This window comes from Lampetra planeri, chromosome 77, assembly GCF_965212315.1.
Source record: "Lampetra planeri chromosome 77, kcLamPlan1.2.h2, whole genome shotgun sequence".
NCBI classification, from domain to species: domain Eukaryota; kingdom Metazoa; phylum Chordata; class Hyperoartia; order Petromyzontiformes; family Petromyzontidae; genus Lampetra; species Lampetra planeri.
The window spans coordinates 1,443,265-1,459,502 of record NC_136182.1 but is presented as its reverse complement, the minus strand read 5'-3'; the positions used below and the strand labels follow the sequence as shown (position 1 = coordinate 1,459,502).

General features: G+C 53.0%; 1 long non-coding RNA gene across 1 annotated transcript; it reads left to right on the top strand.

Moving 5' to 3' along the window:
• Positions 1-373: 373 nt before the first annotated feature.
• Positions 374-8,891, top strand: LOC144738094 (uncharacterized). Its single transcript, XR_013589127.1, has 3 exons — positions 374-482; positions 6,863-7,074; positions 8,854-8,891. It is a non-coding gene; the product is annotated as an uncharacterized LOC144738094 (long non-coding RNA).
• The last annotated feature ends 7,347 nt before the right edge of the window (positions 8,892-16,238 follow it).

Sequence of the window (16,238 nt, the reverse complement as noted above, 5' to 3'; positions counted from 1 at the left end):
GGGAGGAGCGAGACGGCCTAAGTGGCATGACAAAATGGGCTCGAGCGCATAGGTGCCATTATTAGGGAAATTAAAGGGTAAAAATCTGGAATTACGAATAATCAGAGGGGCGGAGGCACGCGGGGAGCCCGTGCACAAATTCCCACGGCGAGCCTTTGTGATGGACGCCGCGGCATAATTGGCATAACAAAGGCATCGTGCACCGGCGCAGTCAAGCCGACCACCCATTGTGATGGGGAGGCATGAAAATGGAACTGATTAGAATATGCGCCGCACATAAACGCCGGAGGAGGGAGAGAGCTGGGGAGGCGAGGCCTGGGACGGGGGAGATAGGATAAAAAGCGAACGTAACGAGGCAGAGGGCTCTCGCACTCCAAGAGGCCAGCGTCCAAGACGGTTCCCAGCTCTGCCCTCCGGACGTCCGTGCGACGTGTCGAGACGAGCAGCAAGGAAAGCCCACAGAACGCCGAGTACTTCGAACCGTGAGTAAGAAGGTGAAAGTGCCTCGTAAGAAGATAAGTCAGGAATAGGCCTAGAGGTATCAGCGTAGGCCAGCCTCGTCGATTCATACTGATTTAACATCAATTCCCAGGTAGCCGAAAATAAATCATTAATAGCTGATCGTGGCCTCGTGTGATCTCGCAGAGAAGTGTGAACGCGTGTGGTGCTGTGTACACAGTGGTTCGCCGCGTGGGAGCGCTGCGCAGAGCGGCGCGAGGGAAGGGGTTGCGTTCGGAGCGCGCGGAGCTGTGTGCGTGTGTATGCGTAAGCTCGCGGCATGCGTAATCGGCATACTACAGGTGCGTGCTCATAACGTGAGTAGTCAGGGTTGAGTGAGTGCCGTGCGGAGCTGTATGTGTGTGTGTGTGTGTGCGCGTACCATTGCTACGTGTCGGATACAGGTACGCATTGGTAACGTGGTTATTCTACGTGGAGGCGAGTGCCGCACAGGGCTGTAGACGGGCACACGCTCGCAGCGTGCGAGAGCTGTACGTAGCGGTGTAGAAAGGGAGAGTATGGCGTTTGATTGATGATGCTGTGCGTACGTATGCTCGCAGCGTGGGAGCGCTGCGCGAGGCTGTATGAGTAGGGGCGTCGCGTTCGAATGCCGGCGAAACCCTAGCGGGTATTAGGGCGGTGTGGCAACACAACCGGAATAGGGGATGCGTGAGGGAGAGACCCCGGGGGCCAACGGCCCCCACACTTAACCATATGTTTTCGAAATCACCAAAATAAAGCTTTAAAATACAATGTAACAACAGTAATCATAGGAACTTTTATTCACATTTAACAATAAACGATACACATAACATGCCGGGCGGGAATCTGCGTTTTTGATCCGCTCTCACCTCTCCTTGACCCCGGTCGTTTTCCCCCGAGAGGTAACGCTGCATCACCCCTTTGACACATAGTGGCACTGCAGGTTACCGAATAGTGAGTAGTTATCATCTCTACAACTGCATGAGGTCCTTGAGATCTTCTTATCTCCTTCATAGTTTGCCAAGGTCAAGGCTCACTTGCTGGGGTAATCGGGTTTTTGTCAGTACAGCTCCAAGACTATAGAACGCGTTGCCTCTGACAATAAGACAATCAGAATCCTTAGTGGTATCTAGATCTGCCCTGAAAACTCACCTCTTTAAGATAGCCTTTTCCTCATAGTTTTGGTCATTCACGCTGGCTCTATCTTATTTCTCTGCTTTCCATACACGGGGCATTGGGGTCCTTGGATCAAATGCGCCCTACAAATGTAAATTATTTTATTAATATTTGAAGACGAGACTTAAACAGCTCTCACGGCTCTGATTGTCGTTACCAAAGGCACAAGGCAATGTTCCATAGTCTCAGAGCTGCACAGTAGCAATAGCTCGATCACTCACTCACTCATCCACCCAATCATCCACGGACGCACTCACTCACCCACTTACGCACTCACCCACTCACTCACCCACCCACGGACCTATTCACTCACTCACCCACCCACTCACCCACCCACGGACCCACTCACTCACCCACCCACTCACTCACCCACTTACGCACTCACCCACTCACTCACTCACCCACCCACCCACGGACCCATTCACTCACCCACGCACTCACCCACGCACTCATCCACAAGACGAGACATAAACAGCTCTAACTGTTATTATTATTGCCCTGTTAGCAAAGGCGCAGAGCGATGTCCCACAGTCTGGGAGCTGCACATCCCATCACCATTCCACCACACGATGCAGGAAACCGAGTTGTTAGCACCAAGTTTAGATGCATTATTTGTATTCATAGATTCTAGATTTCAAGCTTTCGTGACTGCAAGGATTCATATTCTTAGGTTTTTTCGGTAAAGTCACGTAGGTAAAAAATTAAAATTGTATTCCTAGAGCGCCTTCAGCTCAAGTTGCTATACGTCGTCTAAAAGTAGTAACAAAACTAGGGTGATAATAGGGTTTTCCCCTTTCTGGCAACAAAACAGGTTGTGTTTAAGATGTTAAAACACCAAACTGAAACCTTTGCAAGGAATCATGTCTGCATTAACCACATATACATGTGGTGAAAATGCAAACCAAAAAACATGCTCTGCCAGTATGTGTGTAGTGCTGAACTTTACGCGGACAACTTCTTCCTTTTCCAACACAGCACATTTCACCTCCAGCGTGTTCTCCGTTCGCTCGCCACGCTCCGCCGGCCTCGCTCGCTCTGTTCCTCCCTCTCTCTCCGTCTCTTCCGACTCCCCTCTCTGCTTCTCCGTCCCACTCCAACCGTCGCTCTCTGTCGGCTTCTCCGTCTCACTCCGACTGTCTCTCTCGTTCAGCTTCTCCATCTCCACTGCTACTCTACACTTCTTCTTCTACTCCAATGCTACCCTACACTTCTTCTTCTCCTGCTCTGACCGACTCCGTCCAGCCCCCAGCACAACTCTCCATCTCACTCTGACTCTCCCGTTTTTATGCCCGTCCCTATTAATTTCCAAATAATTACTGGCGTCCCCCCTAACGCCCCGCGCCCCCGGCCCCCAGCACCACCTGTCCCCATTCCCAGACTTATAGGTGCCACCCTGTCCCTGACAACAACAACTGGCCAATCACTGCCCTGCATCCATAATTGCCTAACGGGCCGTCTCCGTCTCCTCCGTTGTACCCCAGCAACACCAGCCTGTCCCGGTACGACCCCACAGTTCCTAACCCACACGTATTTACCATTACCCCCCCTTGGTGCGCGTTAAACCACTACATCACCCCCCCCCCCCCCCCCACCCCACCCATGATAAAAAATTAGCCGTCCCGGCTAAGCACAAGCAACGTAACGTGCGACCAGTGGGCGGGCGAACATTCCCGCAAGACCCCCAACACAATTACAAAAGTCCCCCCCAACAACGGATACAGTACAACAGCGCTTCAATGGAAGTTAATGGAAAGTCCTTCCTCGAGAACGAGTTCCAGCAGCCGGTCCATCACCCCTGCCTGGATGGACAGGGGACACGGGTGGGGAAAGTTCCCTTGTTGGCACGGGCTGCGTTCTGCCCCCGATGCGTGCCCGCCCTCGTGACGGCAGTCATCGGCTGGCGTGACCGCAACCCGCTCACATGCGTCCCGGGGCGGCTCACGAGGTCGCGGCTGGCCAACCGGCACACGGCCAGAAAGCCTACCAGAAAGTCAATAGCGAAGGTCCTGCAGACACACGGCTGAGGTGCGTTCACATGCCGCCGCACCACAGGTTCGTCGGACACATCCAATACAGGCCGTTCCGGGATGGGAGAGGACGCATCATGTGGAGACACAAATTTCTTAAGACGCGACGGGTGAACATGCCATAAGTGCCGGCCGCATCAAATTCGAACACTCTGGTCCCGACGAGTCTCCACGATTTCAATGGGACCGTGCCAGGGTCGATGGAACTTTGGCGACGTGCCCACCAGCACCATAGGGCAGTGCAGCCAAGCCCTATCCCCCACACGCCAGGGCTGTCGCGGAGACTTGTACCATGCAGGCGTTCATTGGCAGCCTGCCTTCTCTCTGTGTTACCCCGAGGCCTCTCTAGCTTCCTTCAGATGGTCTAATGCCACCTGCATGGGGGCAGGCACTGCCGATGACCTCCCCTTTACTTGCACGCCCAACCTGACCAGGACTGCGGCCTCTAGTTCCCGACCGTACAATAAGTAGAATGGCGAATACCCCGTCGAGGCGTGTGGGGCCAACCTGTAAGCGGCCAGGGCCGCCGGAACGTACAGATCAGTTTGTACCGAATTAACCTGCTGGCACAATATAGACATCGGCATCCTATGCAGGTGCTCGACCATCTTTTCGGTTTGCGGGTGGTACGGGGACGTTCGAATCTTTTTTGTACCCAATGAGTCACACACTTCTTTCAGTAGACGGGAGGAAAATTTCTTGCCCTGATCGGTGAGCAGGTGCTCTGGGGCGCCCTTATTGAGGCCTTGGCGATCAACCCCGCCGATTGGTCCACCAGCCGCTATGCCATAGGCCACCGAGTGAGGTACTCGACACCCACCAGGAAATATTTGAGACCTCGCGGGGTGACGGGGAACTGGCCCAAAATATCCAGGGCGACAATTTCGTTTACGCTGGAGACACGTATCGATTGCAACGGTACTCGATATGGTTGCGCCGGCGCCTTTCTCCGCACGCGCTCATGGCAGGCCTTAACGAACAGGTGAACGTCGTTTTGCATACCCGGCCAGTAAAAATCATTACACAAGGTCAGCGCGGTTTTCTTCTCCCCCAAATGCATCAGCTTCTCATGCGTCTCACGAATGAGCTTGCCCCTCAAGCATAACGGAACCACAATACAAAACTTTTGCAACACGATGTCCCACCGCACGAGGAGATCGTCGACGAGCCGAAGGAAAGGGCGATCCTCCGACCCTTTAGAGCGGGAGGCCCAAAGCCTCATTCTGGACAATGAAGAATCGTTCACCTGTAGGCGTGTCCAACAAGCCAGCGACAACCCCAGTAAGCCGGACCCCTCGGTGGAGACCCCACCAGCTGGGCCCGAATCGGCTGCAGCGGCCATTGCCGGAAAGCCCTGCAGCGGCAGACTGCAGTACATATGCACGAGCCTGACGGCTGAGGCAATCGCGATAAAGTGTCAGCGTTGACATGACGCATCCCTTTCTCTGTTGGACCGTAAAGGCGCGTCTGCTAAAGCGTCCCGAAGCGTCTCAAACAAACGCTGTTCCTCGTCACCCCAGAGGAACTTTTACCCTTGGACATTTTGTACGTTTTCCCACTGACAAAGAAATGATCAGTCTATAATTTAATGGTAGGTTTTTTGATTAGTGAGAGACAGAATAACAACAACAAAATCCAGAAAAACGCATGTCAAAAATGTTATAAATTGATTTGCATTTTAATGAGGGAAATAAGTATTTGACCCCTCTGCAACACATAATTTAGTACTTGGTGGCAAAACCCTTGTTGGCAATCAGAGGTCAGACGTTTCTTGTAGTTGGCCACCAGGTTTGCACACATCTCAGGAGGGATTTTGTCCCACTCCTTTTTGCAGATCTTCTCCAAGTCATTAAGATTTCGACGCTGATGTTTAGTAACTCGAACCTTCAGCTCTCTCCACAGATTTTCTATGGGATCAAGGTCTGGAGACTGGCTAGGCCACTCCAGGACCTTAATGTGCTTCTTCTTGAGCCACTCCTTTGTTGCCTTGGACGTGTGTTTTGGGTCATTGTCATGCTGGAATACCCATCCACGACCCATTTTCAATGCCCTGGCTGAGGGAAGGAGGTTCTCACCCAAGATTTGACGGTACATGGCCTCGTCCATCGTCCTTTTGATGTGGTGAAGTTGTCCTGTCCCCTTTGCAGAAAAACACCCCCAAAGCATAATGTTTCCACCTCCATGTTTGACGGTGGGGATAGTGTTCTTGGGGTTATCGGCAACATTCCTCCTCCTCCAAACACGTTGAGTTGATGCCTAAAAGCTCCATTTTGGTCTCATCTGACCACAACACTTTCACCCAGTTGTCCTCTGAATCATTCAGATGTTCATTGGCAAACTTTAGACGGACATGTATATGTGCTTTCTTGAGCAGGGGGACCTTGCGGGCGCTGCAGGATTTCAGTCCTTCACGGCGTAGTGTGTTACCAACTGTTTTCTTGGTGACTATGGTCCCAGCTGCCTTAAGATCATTGACAAGATCCTCCCGTGTAGTTCTGGGCTGATTCCTCACCCTTCTCATGATCATTGCAACTCCACGAGGTGAGATCTTGCATGGAGCCCCAGGCCGAGGGAGATTGACAGTTATTTTGTGTTCTTCCATTTGCGAATAATCGCACCAACTGTTGTCACGTTCTAACCAAGCTACTTGGCGATGGTCTTGTAGCCAATTCCAGCATTGTGTAGATCTACAATCTTGTCCCTGACATCCTTGGAGAGCTCTTTGGTCTTGGCCATGGTGGAGAGTTTGGAATCTGATTGATTGATTGCTTCTGTGAACAGGTGTATTTTATACAGGTAACAATCTGAGATTAGGAGCACTCTTTTTAAAAGTGTGCTCCTAATCTCAGCTCGTTACCTGTATAAAAGCCACCTGGGAGCCAGAAATCTTTCTGATTGAGAGGGGGTCAAATACTTCACATGCGTTTTTCTGGATGTTGTTATTCTGTCTCTCACTGTTCAAATAAACCTACCATTAAAATTATAGACTGATCATTTCTTTGTCAGTGGGCAAACGTACAAAATCAGCAGGGGATCAAATACTTTGTTCTCTCACTGTATTATATATTTATCTGTTATAATTCAATGTGATTTACATTATGTCAGTTTTTGGAATATGACCACGTGTATTATGTGGACACACAGGCATGCCCTGGTGTGTTCTCACGTTTGCCGTCTAGGTGTATAAGATCATATCCAGGAAAGAGGAGCTTCCGGCCGTTGCAGGTGACTTGGGTGGGTGATGAGTCCACGTGTAACGCCTCCATCACCATCAGCGACATCCAGACCCACGACGCTGGACGATATCGATGTGAGGTCACGATTTATCGACACGACAAGCCAAGCATGCAAGACATCGGGTATCTGCAGCTGAACGTTCACAATGAACCAGGTTTGCATTATGTCATCCCTTGATCTATTTAATACCCACCGTTTTATTATTCTCTCTAAGCGAGAATGCAAATTCTCTTCATTGTCCAGATATACCACGAAAATTCACTCTGTGGCACAGCCATAAAGGGTCTTTGTTATTTTTCACAGATATCACATCCTGTAGTATAAGAAACTCGACTATTTACTGAGTTGTCTACAATGAGCCAATGGCAGCTGGAGTTCCTGTCTCTCTCTGTCTGTGTCCCATGATATTGTTCTCCACTTGTGGGATGTGGAATGCTTTGATGTCGGAAAAAATAGCTTCTTAGCTCAAAGGGGAATACGTTTCTGATTCGGATTCACTTCAAGTGCAGATGCAGGAGCTGCAAGGCGATTTACGGCCTCAACAAAAAACCGGCACAGCGATGATTGACCTCTCCTGCTGGCTGTCCATGACTCCATTTGGCGTTCTTGCCTGCTGCCGAAGTTGGCCCAAAAAATCATCAAATGCTGTTCTACCGTTCACCTAATGAACACGATACTCAGCAAACCGTGTGTTGAGGGTAAACACCTCGCCGGTGAACACAGCCGCAAGAGAATCATGAACAATGGCCTCCATCTAGGCTGGGTTATTATAGCACAGTCACTATTTAACATTCACAGGCAGGCCTCGCCAAATGCTGGGGGTTACGTTCTTAGAAAATGATGTGTAGGCAGAACCGCGTTCGACAGATAATAGACATTGTGGGAAAACTTGGGTTGCCTTCTTGGGCCCTAAATGTTCACCCCTCCCTCTGTGTTACTAATTCTACAAGATTTCTGCCCTTGTTTTGTACTAAAGGATGCTGAGTCACTCTCCATGTCTTGCGTGTGTACACTCCTTAACATGAAACCCCCGACTCATCCCCGCACCGCAGAACTCGCGTCCAATGCTCTCACCTAATAATGAATTCCCAGCCCCACGCTTGCCCCCGACTCTGTCGCCGATTCGCCATCTAGGCGGCCATCTAAATTTCTCAATGAATGGACGGCGAGATGCTTGCGGCACTGAACATTCCCATTGCATCGCTGTGCATGTCCAGTGTGTTACTTTGTCACAGGAAAGACTCTAAAAAACACACACAAACTAAAAGATACAAGGGTAATTAAATGGTTCTTACAGTGGATGAATTCACACCTTGAAATGGATGCAGCACCCTCACGACAGTATTTTCGACAAGGAGATGAGTGTCTCAGCAGGGTAAGGCCGAAACATCACCCCGTATTCCAGAAAACAGTCCTCATTAGGTGTATCGTGTAGAGCCAGAATGCGCGTTCAATAAAGCCACAGCGCATCTGCTCCTCCTGAAAAGCAGGAGGAGCAGAGACGCTGTGCAGCACAGAAACGAGGATGGTGCTATGGATCTCAGCGATCACAGGACTGGATCGGTCAGAACTGAAGAGCTGGGGAAGGAGGCGGGAGTGGCGGTGCTCATCTCACTCGAACAGAGAGGGATTCGGCTCACACGGCTGGGGCTGGCTTAGTAAAAGAAGGTGCAATGAACGTGGAGGCACCAAGGTGGAGACAGAGGGGCAGGCCGAGAGCGAGGGGAGTAGAAGTTGCGAACGCGGCGGATTCGAGTGACTGGGGAGTAGATGCGATGGTGCCCCAAGGCATCAACGAGCAGAGCAGGAGGAGCTGCAGGGCAGAGGCCGCACGAGAGGAGGGGGACATGGCAGGAAGAGGAAACAGACGTTGACTGTGTGCATCTCTTGTGTGTTCACGTGTTTCCGTGTCGTCTGCGTTTGTGTTTAATAGAACCGACAGACGCAGCACCCACGCCAAGTCCAGCTTCATCAACTGTAGCTGGCATTGTCCTTGAAGTCATTACTGCTCTGGGTGCCGTTTCTGGAGTTGTTTTGTACTGCAGGAAGAATATTTACAAGTTGATTCCTTACCGTGATATGAAGCTAATGGGTGAATTATATATCGTTAAAAAAAGTGTGTTTACATTCGAGTACAGCAAACTCTTCCCTCTCGCGGGTTCAGCTATCACGGTTTTGCAGTTTCGTGCCAAGGCTATTGAGGTACAGAGTTCGCCGATCGCACTGCTGTGGCTGGACCATTCGTGGTTGATCACGAGATTTCTGTACGCGTCGTGACTGCACTGCTCGCGATGATGCTGCTGCTGCCATGGAAGGACACGTGTGGTGCCATCTTATCTCCGTCGTGTCTCAATCTTATCTCTGTCATATCTCCATCTTCTTTCTGTCTTGTCTCCATCTTATCTCCATATTGTCTCTCGTCTCTTCTCTCAAGTGTCCCATTGTGGGTCCCGGGTCACGTGGCGTTTCCAGCCTCGAGTGAGGAGGCAGTGAGGTTCAGCCGCCCGCGATTTTTATTTCTATCGTGCGTTAGGAACCTTGAACCAAAGCCCATTTTTCCCATTTGTCTTCGAGTTTGGGGAAGGTGGATGTTCTGATTGCGGCTTTTTACCAGGAACGTAACCCCGGCGATGGGCAAGGGTTTGCTGTAAACTAAGTGCTAAATCTATGCACCTGTATTCTATTTTTGCAAGTTATAATGCACTTCATATACAGTTTTGTATGCACAAATTAAGTATATATTGATTTTGATTCGAATATGATATGTATTACTCCCCGAATGAGATTGATCTATTTTATTCATATGTACAAATGTACATTTGTAATGCGGGCGAAAGCGACCTTCCGGATGTGACGTCACGAGGAGGCGGAGCCAGGTGACGTGGGTGAAAGGTTGGGGTCCTTAAGCGGGTAAACCGGAAAGAGAAGTCAGTCGGGGTGTGAATGGAAAGGTGTGGGGCCACGCGGGCGTACGAGCCGAGGGGGCACCGTCGGAGCGGGAGCCAACCCCGGGAACAGTAGGGAGCTACTGGGAGGTGTAAAGCTGCAGATAGAAATAGGCAGTAAGGCTGTGTGTGAGAGGCAGCGGTGTGGCTGCCAAGAGTCGCAGGAGCGACGAGGAGGCGAGACAGCACGAGGCTGTCAGAGCTGCGGAGTAAGCAAGAGCGAGAAGAGCAGCAGCGATTACAGCCAAGGGGGCTGAGAGTGAGTAACAGCAGCGGAGCTGCTGTGGGGGCTACAGGAGCGACAGAGGCCAACAGAGGGGCTGCTGGTGGAGAAGAGAGAGACATCGGAGCCAGCACGGTGGGGACTAAGCAAAGAGGAGACAGCCGTGTGGGTAATACAGTACGGACCAAATAAAGGACACTGAGCCAGAGATCGTGGTCGAATCCTTTATTACACTGGTGTCAGAAGTGAAACGGCATGTCTAAGCAAGTAAGGAAGAAAATTCCTCCGGCGCCAGCATCGGCTTCTTCGTCCGACGACGACGAATTCCCTCCGACCACGGATTCTGCTGGGGTGGTGGAGGAGAGCCCTGCTGAGGCGAGCACGGGGACGGGCGTGGAAGATGTCGGCGCGATGGCGGGTTCGTCAACACCATCGGACGCTGATCAAAGATGGCAACAGGTGGCAGAACAACTGGAGACACTCAGGGACGTCCTGGCGCATCTATGTCACCTCGTTACGCCAAGGACGACGGCGGAAGGAGAAGGTGCTCCACGGGCCGCCACGTTGCCTGCCCTGCCGCCGCCATTGGCCACGCGGCAAGAAGACGCCATCTTGCGCGCTCCGCGGCGCCAAACCGCCATCTTGGCCACGCCGCGGGCCGACGCCATTTTGAATTTGCCTCCAGAACAACCATCATTGGAAGACGGCGTAAAGAGGAGTCGGAGTCGCCACCTTACTACAGTTAAGGAATTCTCTATCGGGGGCGATTTGGAGCGCTTTCGCCTGCCGATTTTTGGCGGCGGTTCGTTCAGCAAGATGGACCGATGCGGAGGCTTTGGAAGTGTTGCCGACTCTACTGGACGACGAATCTGTTCGCTTTTTCCGTTCCATAACGGCCGAAAAGAAGAAGACTTTATGTGGAGTTTTTGAGGAAATGGCCGACGCCTATGAGCCACCTGACGACGCGCATCGGCGATTCGCTCAACGACAACGAGCACCCGAAGAATCGCCCGTGGCGTTCAGGGGTGCGGTGTTGGAGCTGGCCATGGCAGCATATCCTGAGACGCCACAGGATCTGCTCGAGCCTCTCATATTGGGAAAAATGCTGGAGCTGTCTCGGGATCTGGGGATCCCCATGCCTGTGTGTGGGCATGAGAAGCTCACGTCCAGGGCGGCAGCAAAGTGTCTGGATGCGCAGTTTAATCTCCGTCGCTGGAAGCAAGTGGCGGCATGGACGGGTGGGCCCGTCAAGGAAGGAGGCGCGATGGGGTGGGACCCCACAAAGGCGATCTATGTGCCGGATGAGCGGGGTCCTCGGGAGCTGACGGCCGCCTCCTCTCCATGGTCGGGACGCGGAAGGCCGGGGCCGCGCGCTACGCCATCGGAACGGGGCCGTCGGGATGCAAGACCTGCGCTTCGGCGCAACGATGCCGATTGCTTCCGCTGCGGCCGTAGGGGCCATTACGCCAGGGATTGCTGGGCCCGCTTCCCGGGTCCGCCGCAGCAGGAGGCTACAACACCGGACAAGCCGACCAAGGAACCTCCGAAACAGGCATGTCGGCACGCACCAGACACCCGGCAAGGCTTTACACCTCACCCACCACCTGTGTTGCGCGATCCTATTGTTGTTGTTAAAGAAAGGCCATCGACGAGGCCTTGTCGTTCAGTTACGCAGTGGCGCAAATTGGCACGGAGAGTTGTCGCGGCCGCTACGGGTTCGTCCACTGTACCGGGGTCTATACAAGGTGTGGACGTGCGCATTTTGGTCGACTCGGGAGCGTCTGCGACTATTATATCGGATGTCATTTTCCATCTGTTGGGCATTCCGCCGGGGGCTGTGCGTCTGGTTTATGGGTCGTGCGTCGCTGCGAACGGGGGTAGTATGGGTATCGTGGGCCAGGTGGATGCTAAGATATCTATTGGGGATGTGTCGGCTTCGGGCGTTGTGTTAATATCGAGATCTTTGGCGGTTCCTTGCTTACTAGGCACGGATTTTTTGGCTAAGATGCCCATTTTGATTAAAATCAATGAAAGTTGTATTGAATTGCCGGGGGGCCGTCGAATCTCGTTTCTGCCGTCGCCCTGGGGGCGACCTGCTTCGGCCGTACAGGTGCAGGCGCTGTCCGTCGCATCTGTGGACATCCCACCTGGTTCACAGATGCTTATACCCTTGCGGTATCGGAAGCCCCTGCCCAATCGGCTAGGAGCAGTAGGGGTCTTGTTGTCGCCATCCGCCACGATAACAACAGGGTTGGCGTTAGTTGGGGCACAGACCATCGTCCGGCCGGATCAATTACCGTTTTTACAGGTGCTTAATGCGGGGGTGGAAAACATCCGTGTTCCGGCCGGTACGGTTGTGGCACATGCCACTACGGCGTTTGCGACGCGCGATTGTCCGCATCACCGAGGATTGGTCGCTGGTGTTTCCGAGCCAAGGGGTTCGGATAATCGTTGGATCGCTACCTTATGTGACGAAAATTCTTCCCTGTCCGTGGGGCAACGTGATGCGCTGCGTAAATTGTTGCTGACGTATTCGGATGTGTTCAGCTCCGATGATTTGGATTTGGGACGCACATCGTTGCTTTCCCATCACATTGAGACGGGCGACGCTGCCCCTATTCGATTAAATTCGCATCGGATGAGTCCAGGGGAGCGAGAACACGTTCGGGGGGCGGTGGAAGACATGTTGGCTGCGGACATTATATCGCCATCTAACAGCCCATGGGGCGCTCCTGTGGTCTTGGTTAAGAAAAAGGATGGCAACTTGCGATTTTGTGTTGATTTCCGGAAATTGAATAAGATATCAGGTGGCAGATGCGTATCCCCTGCCGCGTATGGACGACTCCCTTGACGCATTGTCGGGGGCTAAGTTCTTTTCCACACTGGACCTCTCTTCGGGATTTTGGCAGCTTCCCCTTGACGAGTCCTCACGGGAGAAAACCGCATTCCGTACGCCGCAGGGGTTATTTCAATTCAACTGCCTCCCGATGGGATTGAATGCGGCCCCTGCTACATTTCAAAGATTGATGGAGCTCGTTTTGACGGGGTTGCAGTGGGAGACGTGTCTTATATATTTGGACGATATTATTGTGTTCAGCCGCACATTTGAGGAACATTTAACGCGGCTGGAGACAGTGTTCACGAGGATGCGCTCTGCCAATTTGAAATTCAAACCAAAGAAATGCCACCTACTGCAACGGTCCGTCCGTTATTTGGGGCACATTGTGAGTGCAGAGGGGGTGTCCACGGATCCGGAAAAGACGGCGTGTGTCCGGGATTGGCCGACTCCGGCCTCCGTGGGGGATGTTCGGCGGTTTTTGGGATTTTCCTCGTATTACCGAAGATTTGTGCCGGGGTTTGCGACGATTGCGAGGCCCTTGCATCTCCTTACGGGTAAAGGACGGAAATTTGTTTGGGGAGAGCCGGAAGAGGCGGCCTTTCGGAGTCTGCGTGATCTATTGGCTACGGCCCCGACATTGGATTATCCCGATTTTGATCGCCCTTTCATTCTTGATACGGACGCGAGTGACACGGGTATTGGGGCGGTATTATCACAGTCTAAAGGGGGCATAGAGCGCGTCGTCGCGTATGGTAGCCGAGTCTTGTCGCCTGCGGAAACACGCTACTGTGTCACTCGTAGATAACTTTTGGCGGTTGTTTTTTTCCTACGGCAATTTCGACCGTACCTTTACGGTCGTTCTTTTATTGTGCGTACGGATCATGCGGCCTTGCAATATGCACTTAAAATGGACCAGCCATCGGGACAGTGGGCACGGTGGTTGGACACGCTGCAGGAATTTTCCTTCCAAATTCAACATCGGAAGGGAGTGCGCCATGCGAACGCTGACGCACTTTCCAGATTACCAGGGCGCGCCCCTTGTAAATGTACGTCGGGGACGCATAGGTGTTCGCCGATTTTAAACCCCCCTCAGCCGCTTACGTTGGCCGTCGAGAAGTCGGATACTCCGATGGAACCCGGACCGACTGACGGGGTTTTAAATCTGCCGCGGTCTGTCTGGATTCGGGAACAGATGATGGACGAGTCGTTGTTGTCCATGCGGAAGCGGTCTATGAGGGACAATGGGAGTCCGAGTTCGGCTGTGGGGCCGCGAACCGCTCTCCGAGATGGTCTGCTTATGTGGCGAGAAAGGTTCCAGGAAAGCTGGCGTGTGGTGGTACCAACGTCCTTGCAATTTGAGTTGATTAGAACTCTCCATTGTGACACACTATTGCATTTAGGGGTGCAGAAGACTTTGTTGACGTTACAACGTCATTATTTTTGGCACGGCATGGCGACAGATGTCGTAGGGCACGTGCGCGCGTGCCCTGAATGCGCCCGGCGTAAGCCGCCTAAACATCCTTACGTGCCGCCTCTCCAGTCGATTCAGGTGTCTAGAGTCAATGAATTGGTGGCACTGGACATATTGGGACCCTTCCCACCATCGGCGAGGGGAAATAAATATTTGCTGGTAGGGGTTGAGTATCTCTCCCGTTGGCCGATGGCCTGGCCGTTGCCCAATCAGTCGGCCGCGGCCATCACCGACGCATTTTTGTTTGGGTACATTATGGACAAGGGGGCGCCTGAGAGACTCCTCACGGACCAGGGCCGAAATTTCTCTTCTAAATTATTGGCTGAAGTGTGTGCGGGCCTTGGGACTAAGAAAATACGGACATCCCCATACCATCCGCAGACGGATGGTATGGTTGAGCGGCTGAACAGGACATTGTCTGCCATGCTTTGCCATACTGTGAGTGAACAGCAATCAGATTGGGATTTGCACATCCCCGGAGTGCTTTCGGCATACAGGATGACGCCCCATGCGGCTACAGGGTATTCGCCGTTTTACCTTATGTATGGTCGGGAAAACGTGCCTCCGGTGGATGTGCAATTGGGTACTGGGGTGAAGGGACCTCGTAAACCACTCCCTGAATACATTCAGGACACGGTTCGCCGGGTTACGGAGGCGCGGGAAAACGCCCGCGTGGCTACGGCCAAAGCCCAGGCCCGGAACGAGCGGTATGCTCGGCGGTCTGAGGGGGAGTGCCCCTGGAAGGTTGGTGACCTGGCCTGGCTCCATTGTCCGCAGGTGCGGCCGGGGACCTCTCCTAAATTGCACAAACCTTGGCATGGTCCTGTGCGCCTCATTGAGGTTCCCAATCCACAGTCGGCGCGCGTTCAGATTGGGTCTCGCCGTTGGTTTGTTCATACGTCGCGGTTGAAACCATATGTTGCTCCCCTACGTGATGCGTCATCTCCCAATGTTGCCTTGCCGGGGTCTGTTGCTGCTGACTCTGACTCTTCCCCGCCGGCGTCCATTGATCTTGCTAGAGCGTCTGTCGTACCTGTTCCAGACAGGCCGACCGTGACACCGCGGGGGAGGAGTGGGCCTGTTCGGAGGGCGCCTGCCAGGGCTGCGGGACCTTCGAGCCCTGCAACCCTTCCGACCCCGCTGCAGGCGCATTCGCGGAACACGACCAAGACTGATTCGTCAGGGACACGAGACGTCGGTGGACTTCCAATCGCAGCAGGGGATTTACCCCCTGTCATTCCTCGTGTTCCATCGCGTCCCCGTTCTACAAGTGGGCCGCCGACCGTCCGGGACGGGCCGGCGACCCGCACTCGTTCCAAATCACTTACGTTTCGTTGATTGTATGTTGTTATTGTTCTTGTTCTTGCCGTCGTATTTATCGCATGCTTTCGTACGTTCGTCGATGTTACTTGTGTTGTTGTTCTTTTTGTTATATTGCATGCTTAGTGTCCTTTGAGGGGGAAGGTCGGTTCACCGCATTACGCTTTGGTATTGTTCAGCCGAGGTCGGCTGGGTTTTTTTCTATGGGGGAGGGTGGTGTAATGCGGGCGAAAGCGACCTTCCGGATGTGACGTCACGAGGAGGCGGAGCCAGGTGACGTGGGTGAAAGGTTGGGGTCCTTAAGCGGGTAAACCGGAAAGAGAAGTCAGTCAGGGTGTGAATGGAAAGGTGTGGGGCCACGCGGGCGTACGAGCCGAGGGGGCACCGTCGGAGCGGGAGCCAACCCCGGGAACAGTAGGGAGCTACTGGGAGGTGTAAAGCTGCAGATAGAAATAGGCAGTAAGGCTGTGTGTGAGAGGCAGCGGTGTGGCTGCCAAGAGTCGCAGGAGCGACGAGGAGG